The following is a 15,918-nucleotide window of genomic DNA, read 5'->3' on the forward strand; positions in this document are numbered from 1 at the left end:
CCTTAACTGCTAAGCCATCTTTTCAGCCTCATATCTTTAAAAATATTTATTTATTTGAGACAGCGAGAGAGAGAGAGAGAGAGAGAGAGAGAGAGAGAGAGAGAGAGAGAGAGAGAGAGAAAGAAAGAAAGAAAGAAAGAAAGAAAGAAAGAAAGAAAGAAAGAAAGAAAGAAAATGGGCATGCCAAGGCCTCTAGCCACTTTAAATGAACTCCACATGCATGTGCCCCCTTGTGCTTCTGACTTACGTGGATCCTGGAGAATCAGACCTGGATCCTTTGGCTTTGCAGGCAAGCCCCTTAACTGGTAAACCGTCTCTCCAGCCCTACACTCAATACTTTAATTAGGAATTTTTACTTTTTTAGGTAACTTATCAGGAACATCATAGTCCTTGAGAATTGTGAAAAAAAATATACTCTGCCATTCAGTGGTGTTTTGTAGAACAGCTTACTTGGACATCTCTTTTTGTAATGGAACAAGAAGAATGGTCTGGAAGTGATAGAAAAAATTTAAAATGTAGCTTTTATTACTATAATTGCTTCAAAGATTTGCCCAGTTGGTAAAGCACTGAACTATGTAGAAATATTTGCCAATATAATTCATTTTGGAACAGTTTACTGACTGAAAAGTTATTTCTCATTTTAAATCTAGTCTCTTTTTAAAAATTTTTTATTTATGAGAGAGAGAGAGAGAGCGTGAGAGACAGACAGACAGACAGACAGACAGACAGACAGACACACCAATGGGGGAGAGAATGGGTATGCCAGGACCTTCAGCCATTGTCAATGAACGCCATATGCATGTACCACCTTGACTTATGTGGGTCCTAGGGAATCAGACCTGGGTCCTTTGGCTTTGCAGGCAGGCCCCTTAACTGCTAAGCCATCTTTCTAGTCCTTAACTAGTCTCTTAAGAGAAGGTTAAGATAGGGAAAGTAGGATGTTGATTGGATCAAGTGAGCTTTTAGGGGTTCAGAAATTGTGCTGAGCTCATCCTCATGATCTCTGTGTCTGTCTTGCTCTCTCTCTGTGTTTGTGTGTCTCTGTGTGTGCATACACACTTGCATTTTACTGGGAAAGAAGTTCTAAAATTTCTGTTACATACACCAGTGAGCTAAAGAATGCTGGCTGACTGGGGCTTCTTTGTTACTGGGAATATGTATTTTCTCCACCAGAGTCATTGGGGGTTGGTGGTAATGTTCAAGGGGTGGGCTCCAGCCTTCTGTCATACAGCCATCCAAGGTGCTTGTTAACATGCAGTGTTCTGGACACGTCTGAGTGTGGAGTACAGAAGGGTAGTAGGTTTATGGTTCCAACCAGGTGTTCATACTCCCTGTAAGCACATGGATGATCGAGAGCAGCTGGGCCAGTGAAAATCTCATGTTGCCATTTTCATCTGCTTCAGGTGTTGGTTTCCTCTGGCGCACTCTTCCCTCCCCCCCCCCCCCTGCTGTCGTGTGTCTAAAAATACCCTGCAACCCGTGCTTGCAGCTGCCAGCAAACAAGATGGCTGGGCTTGATTATTGCGGTCACACATGCGGCTGTTCTCATTGTCAGCACTCCTAATCCCGCCCCCATACATGCAGTGATGAAAACGTCCCCAGAGCATGGTACCTTCTCAACACAATTACAGATGTGTCAGGAAAAACCAATAGAGCGCAAGTCAGTGCATTAGTGACTGATGTCTGGCCACTCCGCAGGGTGACACTGTGGCACGTGCTAGTGGAATAAATTGTTTCTTGAAGCCATGAACCCAACACTTGGATTACTCAGTGGCCAGGCTGACTGCAGTGGGGGGTTGCCTCTCAAGACTTTTAGTTAAAAATGATTTATAGTTCTCTTGGTGTTTGGGGTACTGGGTATGGAATGCCTCACTCGTCTGTTGACATATTAATGGCCCCTGTAATAAAAACTCAGGATAATCAACATCTTAGTCCCAGCATGGGAATTGCAATGTCATGAAATCCATGCATGAGTTCAGGCTCCCCTGGGCAGTCAGCTAATCAGTTACTAAAACTCACAGCCAGCATTGTTACATGTTCCTGTTTTATGGTATACTATTGTCTATGAAATTTATGGTAAAAGCTTCCCAGTAAGCTATAGATCAGTTTCTTGCAGATTATTTGCTGGTTCTTGAATAAGCATCAGGATTATTTTGTCCTGAGATGAACTCAACTCCTTCTCTTTCTCTGCCTTTGACATTGTCCCCATCTGTTAAGGTCCATTTCAGGTAGTACTTTATTCATGATGTTTACCTCAGTCTCCTCCAGGTGTGACCTTCTGCTTTGAATCCCCAGTGTGTGGTGTGGTCTGGATTCCTAGTGATAGCACACTAGGACAAAAACCCATACACATTTGAGTTTACTTGCTTGTTTATTTATCCACCCAACTGTATGTTCAACAAACTTCCCTCCTCCATCCTGCCTACTCAGTCCTTTCAACAGCTGTGTATGGTGTACATGCTGGCCCTGAGGAGAGGTCTAGTACTGAACCAACGTCATGTCCTCATGGAATTCATATTCTAGATTATAGTAGGGGACCATATAAAATAAGTATAGTATGATACCGTGACACCACTCTGTAGCCCAGGCTGGCCTCAAACTCATAGAAATCCTCCTATCTCAGCCTCCCAAGTGCTGTGATTAAAGACGTGAATCACCACACCTGACTGAAATTGTGACAATATTAAGAAATAAAACAGTATTGGGGGTAGAGAATGCTGTGTCAAGCACAGGTGCTGGTGAGTGATGATGGGCTGAGAGAGGGGAACAAGTCACATGAGGTGGAGGAAGAATGTAGGGCAGCAAGTACAGATTCCAAGCCACCATGGCTAGAGCTTCCATGCTGAGGGGTAGGGAATGAGGCCAGAACTATGACCTCACCTCTGCGAGGTCTTTGTGGTCAGGTAAGGAAAGGAGTTTTGAGTCTGGTATTGATGGGCTGAAGAGTTACTAGAACAACAAGAGGTTAGGTGTGTGTCTGTGGATGGATCTTGATTGTGAGTTTAGGAAAGGTCAGATTTGGCCTGGAACATGGTATCAGGAATGCATTGAGGTGCTGTAGCTGCAGGTGGGTGAGCAAGTGAGAGATTCTGGGTGTGCCATGAAGGCTCAGGACCATTCTGATATCTCCCACCCACCACAAAGTTTTTCTATCAGTGCCTCATGTTTGATGTCTTTTATACTATGGTCTGACATCAAGAAAGACTGTGAACCCTCCTGTGCTGACTACAAGAAATACCTCCATAGATGGTATGGTGGGGGGATTCTCTGATAAGTGTCTGATGAGATCATGGCATGTGGACATCAAGGGGTACAAATTTTCCCTGGTTCTCAGTGATTCTTGGGACCAGTCTAGATAGAAAGCCCGAATCTCTGATTTTTTTTTTTTTAAGAGAAAGAAAGAAAAAGAACAGAAAAGAAAAGTTAGTAAGCTATTCTAGGGAAAGATTCCTTTTTTAATTCATCATGAAGCTAGATCTTTCAGTATTGCCCACTTCCCCCCAATATAAAACTATCATTAATTATACAGAATATGTAAAAATACCATGAAATAGCATTTATGTTGAATTTGATTTATATATACCTTTTTAGCTAATAATGCAAAGGAAATTTCTGAAGCTAAGTCATAAGAGCTTATCAGAGAAAAAATGATTTATTTTTGGAAAAGTATGTTCCCTGGTGTTCATTGATCTTGGAAATTACAGGAAGTAATTGTCACAAAGGAGACAGCAGCTCCGGAAGCAAGGAGAAATCTAGGATGTAGGAAGTTATCTTGCTGCGAACTCCAGAATGCTTCCTGCTGGTCTAGAGTCTCACAGTGACCATTTCATACCCCACTAATTCCATCTTAATTTTCTTTCTTCTTTTTTTTTTTTTTTGGTCAATATGGAACACAGAAGCATAGCACTTTTGTGAAGATTCTACCACATGAAATTTATTCCTTTGAGTTTTCCCATAATATGTGAAGTCAATTTCTTTTTCTATTTTTAATCATGAAAGTGAAGCCTGGAAGCCTCAATTTCTGTGTAATGGAAAAATCTAAGTTTGTGGCCTTGTTTCCATTTTCCACTCTTCTGTCTATCAGGAGCATGATACCCACATCTCATTCCCCTGGGCCATGGCTCTGTCCAGGAATGGCATTGCTGTTAGACTGCAGAGAAAGGGCAAAGGCTTTTATTAACTGTTGCTGTCATTGTTGAGTCACAAAACCTTTAAGTGTACAATTTCTATAAAATTTCATTTCAAAATCCCAACAGAATTTCTTGGGATCTTTCCACCCCCACCCAATTTCATATTGTCCCTTTGCTCCCTTCATTTTGTCCTGGAAAGAATCTCTTATTATTATAACTTTTTAAAATTTCAAGCAAGCAAGCCTGTATTAAGTGGAAAGTACCAATTTAGAAATGTTATTTTTAATAGTAAGCTTTTATAGTATTTCTGAAGTATTTTTATAGAAACAGTTCTTTTCCTGTCTTTTTATTTTTCTTGGGAGCATATAAAAACATTTTATATAATCTTCTGTTACACATAGTACATAAAATCTGTATTCTTTAAAAAACTTTGACGTTTAAAGTACACTAAAAATACTTTTGATGGTGATCTTTCATTCTCCGGCAGCTCTGTGACGCATCCTTCTGTTTATTTCCAAGCTTATAAGATATGCTTACTTCATCTGCACATACTTAGAAAAATTGTAATATTTCTGGGGGTGTAGATATACATTTTTCTATATTGTGAAAAATATACACAATATAAAATTTATCTTTAACCAATTTAAACTACACAACTCAGCATCATTTGAACATTCATTAGTTCAGTGTGCACCATGAATGTGCTAAAAACACTGAGCTGAACGCACTTGTGATCCTCCTGCCTCAGGCTCCCAGGTGTTTGGATTATGCGTGAGCAGCACCATACCCAGCTGTTTTCACTTTTTTAGCTGTGGGAATAATGCTTCTGTGAACCTTGGCAGACAACTACTTCTGCAAGGCCTTTCTAAAATTTTTTGGGGTATATACCTACAGGTTGGGTGTAGGAATCATATGGTAGCTCCTTGTTTAATTACTCCAAAAACTGTCAAATTGTTCTCCACAGATTTTGTATTATTTTACATTCCTGCCAGCAATGCACTTCTCTATACATTTTCTGTTATTTCAAATACTAGTTATCGTAGTAGGTGTGAAGTAGTGTTGCACTGTGATTCTTTTTTATGCATGTGTGTGCCTATGTGTATATGGAGGCAGCCTTGGTGGTGTCCTCAGGAATGCCCTGCCCCTTTTTTGGACATGATCTCTCATTGGCCTGGAGCTTACCAAGTAGGCTAGGCTGGCTTTCCAGTGAGCCCCAGGGATCTTTCTGTCTCCACCTTCCCAGAGCTGAGATTACATATGTGTGCCAGTACACCTGACATTTAAAATCTATTTTGTTATTTCACCTGACATTTAAAAATATTTATATTTATTTATTTGAGAGAGAGAGAGAGAGAGAGAGAGAGGAGAGAGAGAGAGGAAGAGAGAAATAGGTAGATAGATATATAATAAGAGAATGGGCAAGCCAGGGCCTCCAGCCACTGCAAACAAACTCCAGATGCTTGCACCCTCTTATGCACCTGGCTTAAGTGGGTCCTGTGTAATTAAACCTGGGTCCTTTGACTTTGCAGGCAAGTGCCTTAACCACTAAGCCATCTCTCCAGCCCTCATCTGACATCCTTAAAATATTTTTTTGTTCATTTTTATTTATTTATTTGAGAGTGACAGAGAGAGAGGGAGAGAAAGAGACAGATAGAGAGAGAATGGGCACCCCAGGGCTTCCAGCCACTGCAAAGGAACTCCAGACGCGTGCGTCCCCTTGTGCATCTGGCTAATGTGGGTCCTGGGGAATCGAGCCTTGAACTGGGGTCCTTAGGCTTCACAGGCAAGCACTTAACCGCTAGTCCATCTCTCCAGTCCTCATCTGACATTTTTATGTGGGGTTTAGGGCTCAAACTCAGGTTTTTGTGCTTGTAAAGCAAGCACTTTATTGAGTAAGCTCTCTCTCAACATGGTGGTTCTTATTATTTATTGATTGATTTCAATGTTGAGGATAGAACCTAGGGCCTCATACATACTAGCCAGATAAGCATTCTGACAATGAACTATCTCCCCAGCCTGCAGTGTGGTTCTGATTTGCCTACTAATTAGTAATGAGTATTTCCATGGGCTGTTTTCATTTGTTCACATTGTTTGGAGAAATGCCTATTAGCCCCTTGCCTAATTTTGAATTGGGTTATGTATTCTTTATTGTGTAATTGTGTTTAAAAGTATTCTACATGCTAATTCCTATATCAGATGTATGATTTGCAAATACTTTTACTCATTTTGCATGTATCTTTTTAATTCTGCTGTTAGTCTCCTTTAACTCATTTTTTAAAAAATAAGTGGGCTTGGGAGGTGGATAAAACACCTACTGTACAAGTGTGAGTGTCTTGAGTTCTGATACTCAGAACCTGTGTTAAAAGCCATAGGCTATAATGGATGAGCTGGGCGTGGTAGAACATGCCTTTAATGCCAGCACTCAGGAGGCAGAAATAGGAGGATTGCCATGAGTTTGAGGCTACTCTAAGACTACATAGTGAATTCCAGGTTAGCTTGGGCTAGAAAACCAATAAATAAAAAAAAGTTAAAAATCCACAGGCTATAGTGGATGTTTGTAATCCCGGCAAACCTATGGTGATATGGGAACATCTCCTAGAAATTTGCAAACCAGCTAGCCTGGCAAACACAGCAGTGAACCACAAGAGACCCTGCCTCAAACAAGGTGGAGAACAGGACTGACATTTGAGGTTGTCCTCTGACTTCCACATGTATGCTATGGCATGCACACTGTACATCTACCCTCCAAAATAAGAGACAAGGTCTCACTATGATATCCAGAGTGACTCTGATCTTCTAAGCAAAGCAGTTCTCCTGCCTTAGCTTCCCAAGTAGCTAAAACTGCTGACACATAAAATTATGCCTGGAAAAATTTAAATAATAATATAATAATAACAATTACTATTATTATTTTTGGGTTTTCAAGGTAGGGTCTCGCTGTAGCTCAGGCTGACCTAGAATTCACGATGTAGTCTCAGGGTGAATTCATGGCAATCCTCCTACCTCTGCCTCTCAAGTGCTGGGATTAAAGGCATGTGCTACCATGCCTGGCAAAGTTTTAAATGTTTAGAGAGAGGGAGAGAATGGGCGTGCCAGGGCCTTTAGTCACTGCAAACTCCATATGCATGTGCCCCCTTGTGCATCTGGCTTACGTGGGTCATGGAGAATCAAACCAGGGTCTTTTGGTTTTGCAGACAAATGCCTTAGCCACTAAGCCATCTGTCCAGCCCCCAAATTTTTGATGAAGTTCAATTTGTCTGTTTTTTTTTTCTGTTTCTTGTGCTTTGATGTCATGCCCAAGAAATTGTTGTAGACCCAAAGTTGTAGAGTTATTCTTTTATTCCAAGAGTTTGCTGTTACAATCAGGTCATTAGTTTTTAAATATGATGTAGGCTGTGTCATGTATTTCTCCTTGCAGGCAGATTGGCAGAATAGCACTGAGCACTTGTTTCTAATGGGCCCATCTGAGAGTTGTTGACCTAATGTCCCATTACCCCTGAGTCCATGAGTTCCTAGAAACAGGACATTTGCTCATTGACCCCCAAACTTCCACAGAGATCATTAAATGATCACTGATATTTTACTACCATCCAGTACTCAGATCATAGTCACATTTAAAAATATTTTATTTGCTTATGAGAGAGAGAGAGAGTGAGAGAAGAGGAGAGGGGAGGGGAGGGGAAGAGAGGAAAAGAGAGGAGAGAAGAAGAGAAGAGAAGGAAAGAGGGAGGGAGAGAGAGAATGAATGAGAGAGAGAATGAATGAATGAGTGAATGCATGAGTATGGCCACAGCTGGGCCTCTAGCCACTACAAACGGACTCCAGATGCATGAGCCACCTTGTGCATATGGCTTTACGTGGGTGCTGAGGAATCAAACCTGGGTCCTTAGGTTTCATAGCAAGCACCTTAACTGCTGAGCCATCTCTCCAGCCCCATTGTCACATTTTTACCAGTTACCCAGTAAAGTCTCTTACAGTGCTTTGCTTTTAATTGTCATGTATTTTTAGTGTCTCATTCTAATTGAGCTTCTCAGTTTTCTTTGGCTTTCATAATCTTGGTAGCTTGGAAGAGCCCAGGCATCATTTTGAAGACTATCCTTCAGTTTGATGTGTCTGATGTTTCCTCAGGGTGAGATGCAGGGTGCCTGTATTTGTGTGTGTGTGTGTGTGTGTGTGTGTGTGTGTGTGTGTGTGTGTGTGTACACACGTGTGCTTGAATTAGATGGAGCACTGTTCTGAACCTTGCTTTCTGTCCCCCCCAAGCAGTGTCAACTTTCTACCTCACATAACTAGTTCCTCATCTTCACTGCGACATGGGATTCCGTTACATGAATACACCACATTTTATCTGGCTCATCTCCTTTTGGTAGATATAAGCAGTCGTTGACAAGCTTTTGCTGTTATTGAAATGATACACACATTCTTGTGGACATTCCCTTTTGTATCTGGATTTTCTAGGCAATGGAAAATGGCTCCTTTGTAATATTTGTTGGTATTTTTTTAAAAATTGAAATATTTCAAATCTGCTAAAAATAATAGAGAATAATATTAAGCCTACTAGCTGTAGCAAATGTTAATGTTGGCTCTAGGGTCTTTAAGTTGGTAACATTGTCATCTCAAATTCAATAAACTGCTAACTGGGGAGCTTTTCTGGGTCTTGTTCTAAGTTAGTGTCTCACTGGGTGAGATTATTATTAATGGTAAAATTGCCTCAAAAATATGTAGCCTTTTCAAAAGAAAGATATTTTGGGAAAACTAGTCAGATTTCAAAAAGCAGAAAATGTGGGCTTACCTCCCAGATATGACCTGTGAATAAAATACCAGGTAGGCTCGGCCAACTTTTCTTTCATATTTCTTTCATGTCTTTCTTAATAGAATTTAATAAAATGAAACAGGAGGAGGAATCATCAAAGGCTAAGAATAATGGGCCGAAAGAATGGACCTGCATTGAGTCATTTCTCGTCTTGGATTCCTTCCTTGGCTTAGGTATCGGGTGAGATGAGAAGTGCATTCAGGAACTCATCCCAAGCCTATTTCAGAACCGGATAGATTTGTGATAAATCAGTTTTATAATCACGTGTGGCAATAGGCAATTCAAGGGAAGAAGAAGAAGGAAAAGAATCAGCTCAGAGCTTAGCTGGGAAATAGAATTCTCTAAAGATAAATCAATCATCAGTCAGTCAACCCAAGACTTGGAGAGGCTTGATAACAATAATCAGCGTAAGAAGTTTTATTGAAGTATCTCATTTTGCACGTGGGGAAATGGCACTGAAGGGGGTCCTGTCTCTTTATCAGCACACCTATAGGAAGTGTTCTGTGGGTCACCATGGGCCTCAGCCCCTGGGCTGTTGCAGCGCTCTACCAGAAGCAGATGCATGGGTTCATCTGCATTGTCTCTACAGCTCTTACAGGCTGTGGTCAGGTAAGCTCATCACCCAGAATGAAGTCTTCAGATTCATTAATAGATGTTTTTTGAGCTTTCTCCCAGTTTCTTTCTTTCTTTTTTTTCATAATCTACATATATATTGTATTTTGAACATATGTAACCCCCATTCTCCCCTCTTGTCCCCTTTCCACTCCTGCTGAACCTACCAGTGGCTGCAACACTAATGAGAATGTCTCCCTCTTCCTCAACAACCATTAATTGCCATTAGATCCTCAGGGAGGATCTTATCAGCTCCTTCCCCAACCCTGACAGAATATTGAATGGCCCTTTATGCAGGTCTTATGCAGGTAACCACAGGTGCTATGAGATCATGAGTATAATGACCATGTTATGCTCAGATGACAGGGTTCTACAGCACTCCTTCCCACCTTACACCTCTTTCATTCTTTTTTGTTCCCCACTTCACCAACAAATCTTTTTTCCCCCGAGGTAGGGTCTCACTCTCCAGGCTGACCTGGAATTCAGTATGTAATCTCAGGCTCAAACTCACAGCAATCCTCCTGTCTCTTCCTTTCAAGTGCTGGTATTAAAGGTGTGCACTACCATGCCCGGCTCAAATTTTCTTTTTAAAGGAATGGATTAAGGAAACAAAATAGACAAACCGTGGGAGACAGAGTATGAAATAGAAAATACAAATGGAAGCTGTCTTATAAATTATTATTATTAAAAATTTTTATTTTTATTATTTGAAAAAAAGGGGGGGGAGGTGGGGGAGAGAGAGAACGGGCATGGCAGGGCAATTGAACTCCAGACACAGGTGCTACTTTACGCATCTGGCTTATGTGGGTACTGGGAAATTGAACCTGGGTCTCTTGGCTTTCCAGGCAAGTGTCTCAACTACTAAGCCATCTCTCTAGCCCACAAATTATTTCATAATTACAATAAATGAGTACAGAGGATACCCTGTATAAAACACAGTGAAGATGCAAAACAAGAGGGACTTCCCTGTAAGATGGTGGTGTAGTAGCCATGGAAAAGCACCCTAGAGGGGGAAATAAGCAGAAAAACAGCAAAATACACTCTTCTACTGAAAAGTGAAGGTGTGTAAGGAATTATCAACCTCAGCAGAGAAGCAGGTAAGACCCAGAACTTTGAGCAAGCAGGGAGCACAAAAGCAGCTGCCGCTGTAGTGCTGGCAGGCTGTGTGGCTACCTGGCCTGGTGCAGCTTAGAGCTGCAGGAGGAGCAGCCAGGTGGAAGGGTTTTCCACTCACGTTAGCCTTGTGGCAAAGTCAAGAAACCCAAAGGGGAAGACAGCAAGGACTAGCTGAACAGCTGCTGAAGGAAATCACAAACTGGACCAGTTTAGCAAATCTGGTACAACTCCAGGTATCCGGGATAGCCTCCCTTCCCCCATCCTCCAGTGACAAAAACCTTGGGGGAACTTATCCATCCTCTAGGCACACAGCATCTAGCACAGCTGATCAGAATACCAGATCCAGTGACCCAAGCAGCCTAACTGAACCCACAGTGTAAAGAGAGGGACCAAGGTGGGAACTAGGTATTGGTGAGATTGGAAGCCATCCCAAAAGGTAACGGCCTACTTACACAAAGCCAGGTACATAGGCCAGCACTGGAAGTGCTAATCTCACCTTCCATGTCAGGTTAGGTTATGTGTTAGATTTGATTGATGTATTCTTGGTTGGCTTTTCCATTCTTAAATAAACTGTATTTTGATGTTGACTGTTGTTGCCTTTGGCATTTCCTGATTTGTATGTCTTTGTTTTTTTTTCTGTCATTATTGGGGGCAGGGTCTCACACAGCCCCAGGATGGCCTGGAACCCATTTCTGACCAGAAATCTCAGCCTCCCAGTTGAAAGGATTAAGGCTGTGTTGGCCACCTAGGGGAGTTTGACTTTATTAGATTATCTGTTTGTTTTAATCCCTCTTTTGTATAAATACTCTGTGCTCGTTTTGATTGAATGTATATATTGCTCAGTTGAATTTTAGAATTTGCCCATAATTTGCTTTACTCAGCCTACTAGAATACTTGAATATCAGGCAAATTCAACACCTAACATCACTTCTGCTGTTACTGAAGATATATAAAGTTGGATTTGCATGGCTAAGAATACTGCAGATCATTAGAAAACCCAAGCATCAAATTAAATCAATAAACAAAGATTTCTACATTATAATACAAGAAACACAAAAATTAAGATAATACAGTTCCACCAAAAATTATAAATTTATCAGAAACCAACTCCACTGAGACTGCTTTAGATAAAAAGCCTGACAAAGATTAAAAAAAAAAGATTTTATCTATGCTCAAAGAAATCAAAGAAGAAATAAAGGAATCAAAGAAGAACACAAACTCCTGAAGGAATTCCAAGAGAACATAGGAAACCAATTTAATGAAAGAAGGAAGTCAATACAAGACATGAGTAAGGAAATAGAAATAATGAAAAAATACCAATCAGAAATACTAGAAATAGGGCTAGAGAGATGGCTTAGCGGTTAAGCACTTGCCTGTGAAGCCTAAGGACCCCGGTTCGAGGCTCGGTTCCCCAGGTCCCACGTTAGCCAGATGCACAAGGGGGCGCACGTGTCTGGAGTTCGTTTGCAGAGGCTGGAAGCCCTGGTGCACCCATTCTCTCTCTCTCCCTCTATCTGTCTTTCTCTCTGTGTCTGTCACTCTCAAATAAATAAATAAATAAAAGAGAAATACTAGAAATAAAAAACAGAGTAAGTCAAATAGAAAAACTCTGTAGAAGGTCTTACCAGTAGACTGGATCAAGGACAGGACTGACTATCTAAACTAGAAGACCAGGTGGCAGATTTAATACAGTTCAACAAAGAGAAAGACAAACTAATAGGAAAGTATGTATGGAAATTTCAAGATATTCAGGACACTATGAATAAATCAAACATAAGAATTCAGGGCATAGTAGAAGGAGAAGAATTTCATTCCAAAGGCACAACAGGTATTTTCAACAAAATCATAGAACGCTTCCCCCAAGTAGGGAAAGTGATGCCATTATAGATACAGGAAGCCTTTAGAACGCCAAACAAACAAACTCAGGAAAGAACATCTCACTGTCATATTATAATTAAACTACAAAACACACCAAATAAAATAGATTGAAAGCAGAGAGAAAAATTAAGTCACATACTCTCTTTTTCTTTGTCCCTGTCCCCATTCCACTGGGGACCCTCCTTAGTGGGGTTGCAGGTATTCCCCATGGAGTTGTGGGTTATGTGTTGTGGGAGCAGCAGTCAAGTTATTTTATTTTATTTTGTTTTGTGTTGTGTTGTGTTGTGTTGTGTTGTGTTGTGTTGTGTTTTTCGAGGTAGGGTCTCACTATGGCTCAGGCTGACCTGGAATTAACTGTGTAGTCTCAGGGTGGCCTCGAACTCATGGCGATCCTCCTACCTCTGCCTCCCGAGTGCTGGGATTAAAGGCGTGTGCCACAACACCCGGAAGCAGTCAGTTATTTTTGTGGGGAGGGAATGCCTCTGGGAATGATGTCAGCCTGTGGCTCTTACAATCTTTCCACCTTCTTTTCTGAAAAATTCTCTGAGCTGTGGTGAGTGAGTTCCCTGAGTGTGATGAGCTCTTAGGAGCCTCTGGATCTCTGCTTTGGTAGGTGTTGCATATCCTCAGGGTCTGTCTCTTTCACACTGGCTCTGATTATCAGGTTCAGCATGGAAGCAACACTTTTGCTTGTCTCCCCATTCCTCTGTAGTTTCAGCTGTGGCTTGGCTGAAGTGCGAGGGGTCATTTATCTCCTTGGGTCTCACTACTTTCTGAAAAAGAAGAATAGATTCTCCAGTGGAGAGTGAAGTCAGCATAGTTTAAATGGGATAAGCATTATTAAATTATGGAGAATTTGATGTATGTAACTCCTCTTTTGGCCAAAGACTAGTGAGAGCACACTGGAGAGCATAATCTTTGTCTCCATAGGATTCTGACCTGGTTCCCAATTCCAAATATGGGTTGCTTTACACTGAGTGGATCACTTAGCCAATCAGAAAGCTATTGTTACCCAGTAAGGCTACTATTGCACTGGTGTGTACATTGTGTCAGGGTGCCTGCTTCTGAGTAGCTTAGACCTGTGGCTGCTTAGACTTTTGTTGGCCACTTTGCCCCAGTAGCTTGTATAGTGCTTCCCAGCAGGAAGTTATTTCTATCCAGTTTGCACCTGCTAACATCCCCTCAACACATTTCCCAGCTACTGGTAACCAATGTTTTCTTGATCTCAATAAGACCAACTTACTACCTTTCTCATATAATTGAGAACATGAAGTATTTAACTTCTTTGCCTGACTTTTCATTAACATAATATTTTCTAATTCCATCCATGTTGCCACACATGACAAAGCTTCCTTCTTTTTTGATGGCTGAATGATATTTCATTGTGTATATGCACTGAATGGTGGTATTTCATCGTCTATATGCACTGAATGGTATTTCATTGTGTATATGCACTGAATGGTGGAATTTCATCATGTATATGCACTGAATGGTATTTTATCATGTATATGCACTGAATGGTATGTCATTGTGTATATGCACTGAATGGTATGTCATCATGTATATGCACTGAATGATATTTCATTGTGTATATGCACTGAATGGTATGTCATTGTGTATATGCACTGAATGATATGTTATTGTGTATATGCACTGAATGGTATTTCTTTTTTAAATTTCTTTTTTTTTTTTTAATTTTTAAATTTTGATTAACATTTTCCATGATTATAAAAAAAAATATCCCATGGTAATTCCCTCCCTCCCCCCTGACACTTTCCCTTTTGAAATTCCATTCTCCATCATATTACCTCCCCATCTCAATCATTGTACTTACATATATACAATATCAACCTATTAAGTACCCTCCTCCCTTCCTTTCTCTTCCCTTTATGTCTCCTTTTTAACTTAGTGGCCTCTGCTACTAAGTATTTTCATTCTCACGCAGAAGCCCAATCATCTGTAGCTAGGATCCACATATGAGAGAGAACATGTGGCGCTTGGCTTTCTCGGCCTGGGTTACCTCACTTAGTATAATCCTTTCCAGGTCCATCCATTTTTCTGCAAATTTCATAACCTCATTTTTCTTTACCGCTGAGTAGAACTCCATTGTATAAATGTGCCACATCTTCATTATCCACTCATCTGTTGAGGGACATCTGGGCTGGTTCCATTTCCCAGCTATTATAAATTGAGCAGCAGTAAACATGGTTGAGCATGTACTTCTAAGGAAATGAGATGAGTCCTTTGGATATATGCCTAGGAGTGCTATAGCTGGGTCATATGGTAGATCAATCTTTAGCTGTTTTAGGAACCTCCACACTGATTTCCACAATGGCTGGACCAGACTGCATTCCCACCAGCAGTGTAGAAGGGTTCCTGTTTTTCCACATCCCTGCCAACATTTATGATCATTTGTTTTCATGATGGTGGCCAATCTGACAGGAGTGAGATGGAATCTCAATGTACTTTTAATCTGCATTTCCCTGATGACTAGTGACGTAGAACATTTTTTTAGATGCTTATATGCTATTTGTATTTCTTCCTTTGAGAATGCTCTATTTAGCTCCATAGCCCATTTTTTGATTGGTTTGTTTGATTCCTTATTATTTAACTTTTTGAGTTCTTTGTATATCCTAGATATTAATCCTCTATCAGATATATAGCTGGTGAAGATTTTTTCCCAGTCTGTAGGTTGCCTCTTTGCTTTTTTCACTGTGTCCTTTGCAGTGCAAAATCTTTGTAATTTCATGAGGTCCCAGTGATTAATCTGTGGTTTTATTGCCTGAGCAATTGGGGTTGTGTTCAGAAAGTCTTTGCCAAGACCAATATGTTGAAGGGTTTCCCCTACTTTTTCCTCTAGCAGTTTCAGAGTTTCCGGTCTGATGTTAAGGTCTTTAATCCATTTGGACTTAATTCTTGTGCATGGTGAGAGAGAAGAATCTATTTTCATCCTTCTGCAGATATATATCCAGTTTTCCCAACACCATTTGCTGAAGAGGCCGTCTTTTCTCCAATGAGTATTTTGGGCATTTTTATCAAATATCAGGTGGCTATAGCTACCTGGGCTTACATCTGGGTCCTCTATTCTGTTCCACTGATCTACATGTCTGTTTTTGTGCCAGTACCATGCTGTTTTTGTTACTATGGCTCTGTAGTATAGGTTAAAATCAGGTATGGTGATACCACCAGCCTTATTTTTGTTGCTCAGTATTATTTTAGATATTCGAGGTTTTTTGTGATTCCAAATGAATTTTTGGATTGTTTTTTCTATTTCCATGAAGAATGCCTTTGGAATTTTGATAGGGATTGCATTAAATGTGTAGATTGCTTTTGGTCAGATTGCCATTTTCACAATATTGATTCTTCCAA

At 40.7% G+C, this 15,918-nt stretch overlaps 1 protein-coding gene across 1 annotated transcript in view; it reads left to right on the forward strand.

Moving 5' to 3' along the window:
- Dtd1 (D-aminoacyl-tRNA deacylase 1) overlaps window positions 1-15,918 on the forward strand; it is a 257,126-nt gene that overhangs the window by 67,150 nt on the left and 174,058 nt on the right. The window lies entirely within an intron of this gene.

This window comes from Jaculus jaculus, chromosome 8 (assembly GCF_020740685.1).
Source record: "Jaculus jaculus isolate mJacJac1 chromosome 8, mJacJac1.mat.Y.cur, whole genome shotgun sequence".
Lineage (NCBI taxonomy): Eukaryota > Metazoa > Chordata > Mammalia > Rodentia > Dipodidae > Jaculus > Jaculus jaculus.